General features: G+C 49.7%; 1 long non-coding RNA gene across 1 annotated transcript; it reads left to right on the forward strand.

The window, feature by feature from the left end:
* Positions 1 to 1,976: 1,976 nt before the first annotated feature.
* LOC112119981 lies at positions 1,977 to 6,103 on the forward strand. The gene is made up of 3 exons (XR_003370099.2): positions 1,977 to 2,059; positions 4,863 to 5,007; positions 6,056 to 6,103. It is a non-coding gene; the product is annotated as an uncharacterized LOC112119981 (long non-coding RNA).
* The last annotated feature ends 384 nt before the right edge of the window (positions 6,104 to 6,487 follow it).

Raw genomic sequence — 6,487 nt, forward strand, 5'->3', positions numbered from 1 at the left:
CCAAACGAACCCCATGGCTGCAGAACAACTTAATGAACTGAAGGCAGTTCCTCAGAGCACTTTCCTCATCCTACCAGCATCACTTGGTCTTACCCTGGTTTCAGCTTTAGCCAGTTGGTCTTCACCCAGGTGCTGATTTCAGTTTGACTTCAAGGGAGATCGTGCTGTTTATGTTTCATGTAGAGAAGATGCGGAGCTGGGAGCTGTCTGGGTAGTTCGGTCATCCCACTAGCTGTCCCTCTTGTTTCCTTTTGATGTTGACTAACATGGGGAGTGGACCGAACATGGCAGGAGACTCTGCACCTGGAGGAACAGTTGTCCATAACCATCCATTAGGTTTGGTCAAAGAGGAAAAGTTGAGCCATCTCAGGATGTTTCATTTCACCTTCGCAGCCTCTTGGAGTTGGAACAGGTGTGTTTCGCGATCTATGCCCCAAAGAGGCACCCAGCAGGATGACTATGGATGTGCTTCTCTTGTCTATGGACAGGAGGAAGTCCTCCACCATCCACTAGCACAAAAAGTGGAGTCTATGAACTGTGCCCTGTTCTAAAGCCTCAGAATAACACAGAAAATTGCTATCTGATAAATGGCATTGGAGAAGGTGAGGCTCTGCCCCTCGATCCCTACCCCAGGAAGCAGGTGAGGCCATGCCCTCCTTCCTTCTGCGCTGGCCTGTGGAATGGGGCCAGTCACAGTGCACTGGGGTGGGGGGAGGGGAGCACATCATTCAGCTCTATTAGGCAAGGAACAGCCCTAGAAGAATAAGTGGGCCAGATCCTGGGTCCTTGCTCCAGCCCCAAGCTGGCTCTGTGAATAACTGCATCATCCCCTCATTCTCCAGCTTGGAAATTCTGGCTTCAAGATGCTGTGCCTGGGCTGTGAGGGCCATGAAGGTGCTTGCACCAGGAACATGTGTGACAGCTGCTATCTTGGCCAACACACCGGAGGCCTCCCAAGCTAAAAGCACGAGTCGCTCACTACATCTTGAGCTAACGAGCCAGTCTTTGTAACAGGGGCTGTAACTGTCTCACCTCCTCTGTGTACTGGGCAGGGGAGACATGGAACACACACTGAGCAGTGGGTCATGCCACTTGGCTAGCCAGCAAGTAGTCATAGGTTCTACAATAAACTGGGGCGCCCCCATATAAATTAATCTATTGCTGGTCCTCTAAGTCAATAGTTACCCTGCAGTTTTTATTCTGTAAATTGGACTAAGTTTGATCTTTCTTTGTAAATGGGAAGCTAAGGTTTTTAGTTGTTTGCTTAGTGCGTGTAATAGATTTTCTTTACTTTAATCCCACTAACAGCTCATTTAGAAGCTGCCACCCTGACAAGCTCCCACCCCGTTCCAACTTCTCTGAGCTCACTCTGTCAGTGTGGTACTTCTCACTTCATCTGAGGCATCTATTTGTTAATGGAGGAAAAAGAAAATCATTGTTGGAGGCCCCTCCAAGGCAGAGAGCTCACATCACCTGAGCTTTTCTCTCCTACTTTACTGTGCCACTAAAAAGGGACTCCAACCAACAGTGAGGGAGGTGTGAGGGGACGGGATGAGGGAGGGGGCAGCCTCTGACCTTATCCCACAGTGTATTGCAGGTGTTCCTGCTGACCAGCTCTGCCGAGAGTGGTTCTGACTCAGTGCATGATTATTGGAAGAGTTAGTGAGGAGGAGGTAAATTCAGTCATCAAGGAAAGAGACTAGACCTCCATTTAGGGAGCCTCTGCCCACACTGCTGGTTAATGGCTTGGACCCAGATAGCTTGCTCTAGACGCGGCCTCGACCCCATTAGCCACTGGCATCCGCTCTGGCTCCCCCCTCTCTCCTGGCTCAATTTCCTGAGGTTTCTGGTTTCCTGAGTGAGGGCAGAAGGTGTTTTTGGCAGAGAAGGTGGGAGCCTGGGGGTGGAGGGTGGATCCAGCGGGGGAGACAGAAGAGGAGGAGTCACTGATCACTGATAATAAATAAAAAGGCCCCCTCTTCTCCAGTTAATGCTACAGGACGCTGGGAGAACTCCCCCTTAGACAAGAGCTGCAGACTGAAGAGGAAGCAAGTCCAGAGTGAGTATGCAGAGACCTCCCTGTAGTTAGTTAGTTATTAATGTCTGTGCAGTGCTTTGCAGCAGGAAAATGTTAGAGAGATGCTATGGAATGTATTATTATCTCATCCACCATGACAAGGGCCCCAGGGCTGCCTTTGCAGCGCTACCCCTTACCAAGGGACTGCAGAAATTTCCACAAAGTTTGCAGGCAGTTAATATTAGCTCCTGTTCTGTGACTACTGCACACCAGAGGATGCTGTTAGATAGCAAGGGCTGGGAGTCGGATGTTGGGCTGGGTGTGTTCCACCATGGGGTGTGAGCATTTGTGGCTTCACCTGGTGAGGTAGGAGGGTGTAGCCCCCAGGGAGGGATGTGTGTGTGTAAGGAGCCAAGTGAATGCAGTTCCCACAGCAACAACGGAGGCACTCACCCTGGGACAGCGCAGAAGGGTGGTTAATTTGACTTCCAATAAGGTCTGTTTGTGGATAAAAGTGAAGTGTTTGGGCTAACGCCCGTTTATGACATGCCCTCACTTCTGTGGTGGCGGTGTGTGTGATGCCACAGGCATTCTGGGAGCGCTGAGTGACTCGGGAAGAAAGCAGAGGCTGGGGCAGTGACCCTGAGGACTCAGCACTGAAGGACAGGACAGGTACATGGGGTGGGGTTGGTTATGGCATTTATCACTGTGCGACCTCATCACCAGCACCTCTCTCTGCATGTCCTTCCAGCATCTCCCTCTCTGTGTACCAGTCACTGTCTCTCCAGGCTCACTCCTTATCCCTTTCACTTCAGCCTTCCCACAGGCTGCTGGATTGGCCATGATTTAAGCCCACACTCTGTAAAAACCCCTGAACCGCATGGAATGCAACAAATCCTTACCCAGGCCCAGAGGCTCCCTTAAAAAGGGGCGACCACTGCTCTCAAATCCAGGAGGTGCTGGGGTGCAGGGAGAGGAAAGGGAGCTGGGGAAAAGGGATCAGAGGGGAACGGGAGCAGGGCATATCAGACCCCATTTCTGCTCTTTACCACAGAGTAACTGGGGGCTCCTCATCATCCCAGGCTGAACACTGTATATGAGGAATCGGTGCATGGGTGTGAGCTGGAATGGGGCTGGTGGTAGAAAGGGGGAAGGCGCGATGTGTGGTCATCTTCTCCTGTGTTGGGCAAAAGGAGGAAGAAAAGCACCTTATTCTCACTGGGGGCCCCTGGTTACAGGCTCTACTGATTTCAGGTCTTTTTCTCCTGCTGAGGATCAGAGGATCTGGACAAGAGCTGTGAGTTTGGAGTTAACTGTTTCTTGGCATTGGTAGGGTGATTGGCAAAGCCCAGAGTAATCTGGTCCTTTCACAGGTCCAAGGCTCAGCCCAGTAGGGAATCATTTGGTTCCAGGCAAAATTCTGGTGCAGTATAGGGTCCCTGTTCCATGCAGGCACATGCAGAGTGTGAATCCTCCAGGAGAGGACTGGACACATGTAACCCCAATGGCAAGGAGTAACAGCGACAACTGAGCAACTGTCTCACTGGCCTCAGGGAATGAACTGAGCTGGATTTGTGCCCACTGCCCAGGCTGTGTGACAGCTCCAGACTCCTGGAAAACTGCATGCAATCCCACAGGCTGGCCTGGTGCAAGGGGAGCTACGTCAGAGCTCCTCAGTGAGCTCCATTTGGCTGCAGTGGCCTCTTACCACTGCCCAGCTCAGCTGCAGCCATTGCCCAGTGCACCCTGTCCTCACACACGCTGCTCTGGCCGTGGCTTCACATGTGGTTTAAGTGAAACCACTGATCCCATCTCTCTTCTCTTTGAGTTGGCAGCCATGAGGCTACAGACGGCAGCGCACATTCCCCCCCCAGGGCCAGCTAGCCTGGTGCTGGAAACTGGAAAAGAGTTTCCCACATAGCAAGTCAGAGTATGTTTGCTGAACCACTGGAGCAGACTGTGAAGTACTTCTGGCTCCTGCTAGCCTGCAGAGCAATAGATTTGGTTTGAACTTAGGTCCCTTGTATGGCAGGGAAGAGTGTTAGCACCAAATCATGTTCCAAGAGTCAGCAGCTCAGAGCGAAGGATCCATCCTTCACCCAAAGAAGAGGTGGCCCCATTCTACTTAGGGAGCAGTGTTTGTGTGGGACCCCAGAGAATAAATGTAGAGATAGGTTTCTAGGGGCTACTGCAATATACATGTGAACTAACAATAATCCCAGCAGAGGACGGGGATCCCATTAGGGTTTGAGTACCATGAAGGGCACAGTAGGGTGTGTATGGGGGAAAACAACAGGATTGAACTTCTATCTTTCCCCTGGTAGACGGAGTTCAGCCAGAGCAGTACTGGGGTACATTAGGGACCAGTCTGAGGGGAAACCAAGGATGGAACATTTGAGATCAAATTTCCCCATCTCTCCAGGAAGCAGGGGGCTGGTCCCATTCCTTCCAGCCGTGGAGCTGACAGACAGTGCGGGCTCTGTGTGTCTGGACCAAGGGTGGTGACGGCAAGGAGGGGAGATCAGAGGAGGAATTAGGGAAGCAAGTGTGTGGTCCTCCTCGGTGTCTGGAATTACACTCATATAGTTCAACATTTCTGGACATGCAGTGTTAACAGCTCACCTCCTTTTGAACTCTGGCACCCTCCCCCTGCAGCAAGGGCAGGGAAGGGAGTGTGCCTACCCCACCACCAAAGCCTGATTAGACCTGTTTATAGAGGGTGTTTTGTAACAGTCCCATAGAAGGTGAGTGCCAGCCAGGCCCTATCTTCCCCAGGCTGCTTCATCTGATTCCTCCCCTCCCAGCTGCTGCTTTCATAATAAACACTCCACTGCTAACTTTGCAGCCTGTCCAGAATTTCCCGTTGCCCTCAGTGGAAAGAGAGTAAGACAGAGAGCGAGAGAGTGCAAGAGAGAGTGACTCCCACACAATGCGGACCCTCATCCTCCTCACGCTCCTGGCTGTTTTGATGGTGGCAGCTTTCTGCTATGGTAGGTGACCTCTTTTATTGGACCTTGTTTGGAGTGACAGCCAGTCACAGACACCTCTTGGTCTGTTCAGATGTTTTGCTTTGATGTTTATCTCCCCTTATCTGTTGCTGTCCTCTTGCCCATCCACTCCCTTTACTACTGTGTCAGACCACTCTGCCTCTACTCCAGAGCTCAATCACCTAGATACTTTTGCCTCCAGTCTAGAGCCGCCTGCATTTCAGACCCTTCCTCTTTACCACAGACCATTCTGTCACCACTGCAAACTATCCCCACATCCTCGACAATCCCAATCTGTGTGGATCATAGAAAGAGGAGATGGAAGAAACCTAAATTAGTCCTTCCTTTGTCAACACAACTTGTGGATGCACTGGAGGGGAGATCCCAGGTGCTGTTTACATATCAAAGTGATGCAGGGTCTGGTAAGGGAAATTCCTTATATAGATCCCAGGCCCTATTTCCTATAAGAAGGTGACTCTCTGAACTGTCCCTGGTTTGCCATTCTGTTGCATCCTCAGCTGCTTGCCTTTCCTTTGTTAATGGCGAGCGAGATTTTTCCACCCACCTTCCCTTTCTCCTTTTGAATGTCTCTCCCATTTTCTCTAGAATGCATACACTTGCATATTAATGGACCGATCTGACCTTGCACTGAAATATGCATATTTAGTGGTGATTTGTATTTCTATAGCATTTTCCATCTAAAGATCTCAAAGGGCTTTACAAATATGAATTCATTAATTAAGCAGCCTGCCCCCACTGTGAAGTAAATAGGTGTCATACCTGTTATATAGAGGGATACATAAAGGAACAGAGGGTCAGTGATGCTCCCAAGGATAACATAGTAAATCAGTGGCACAGCCATGGATAGAACCCAGTGGTTCAGTCCTCTGTTCTGACCACTAGGTTGCCTTATTCCTTTCCTTGCTTTTCCTTTTAATCAGTGAATGAGATTTCTCAGTCTCTCTTCCCTTCGGTTTATTAATGGTGAGTGAAAAATTCTGTGTTCCATAACTACAGTGCCTCACTGAATGTTTTTCTCTTCTTTCTCCAGAGTCCCACGAGAGTATGGAATCCCATGAGTTTGTCAGTAAGAGACAATTTTACTACTTTGTTTAAATTAGAGGGGAACTAAGGGACTCCCGTACTCCACTGTCTTCACCACTCTGCTAGGAGTTCAGCTGAGCCTGGCAGGCATGAGAGTGGGGGACTGGTGGAAATTAGAAAGGGGAAAATAAACCACTCCAGACAAATTGGATTTCTTTGGTGACCGAATTTCCGGATGAGTGGAAGGGGGAACAAAAAAGATAAAATACATGTTGAATCCAGGAAAGCATATGACATAATGTCTTACAAAATCTTACCTGAAAACTAACTGGAATTAGCTTTGACCACTGACATATTCCCTGAAAAGGGTCTTAAAAAATGCTATTGCTAAATAGCAATGTACTGAGTTTGGGAAGAGCTGCCTAAGAGGTGCAGCAGA

This window comes from Terrapene carolina, unplaced genomic scaffold, assembly GCF_002925995.2.
Source record: "Terrapene carolina triunguis isolate 2854851 unplaced genomic scaffold, T_m_triunguis-2.0 Scaffold341, whole genome shotgun sequence".
NCBI lineage: Eukaryota > Metazoa > Chordata > Testudines > Emydidae > Terrapene > Terrapene triunguis.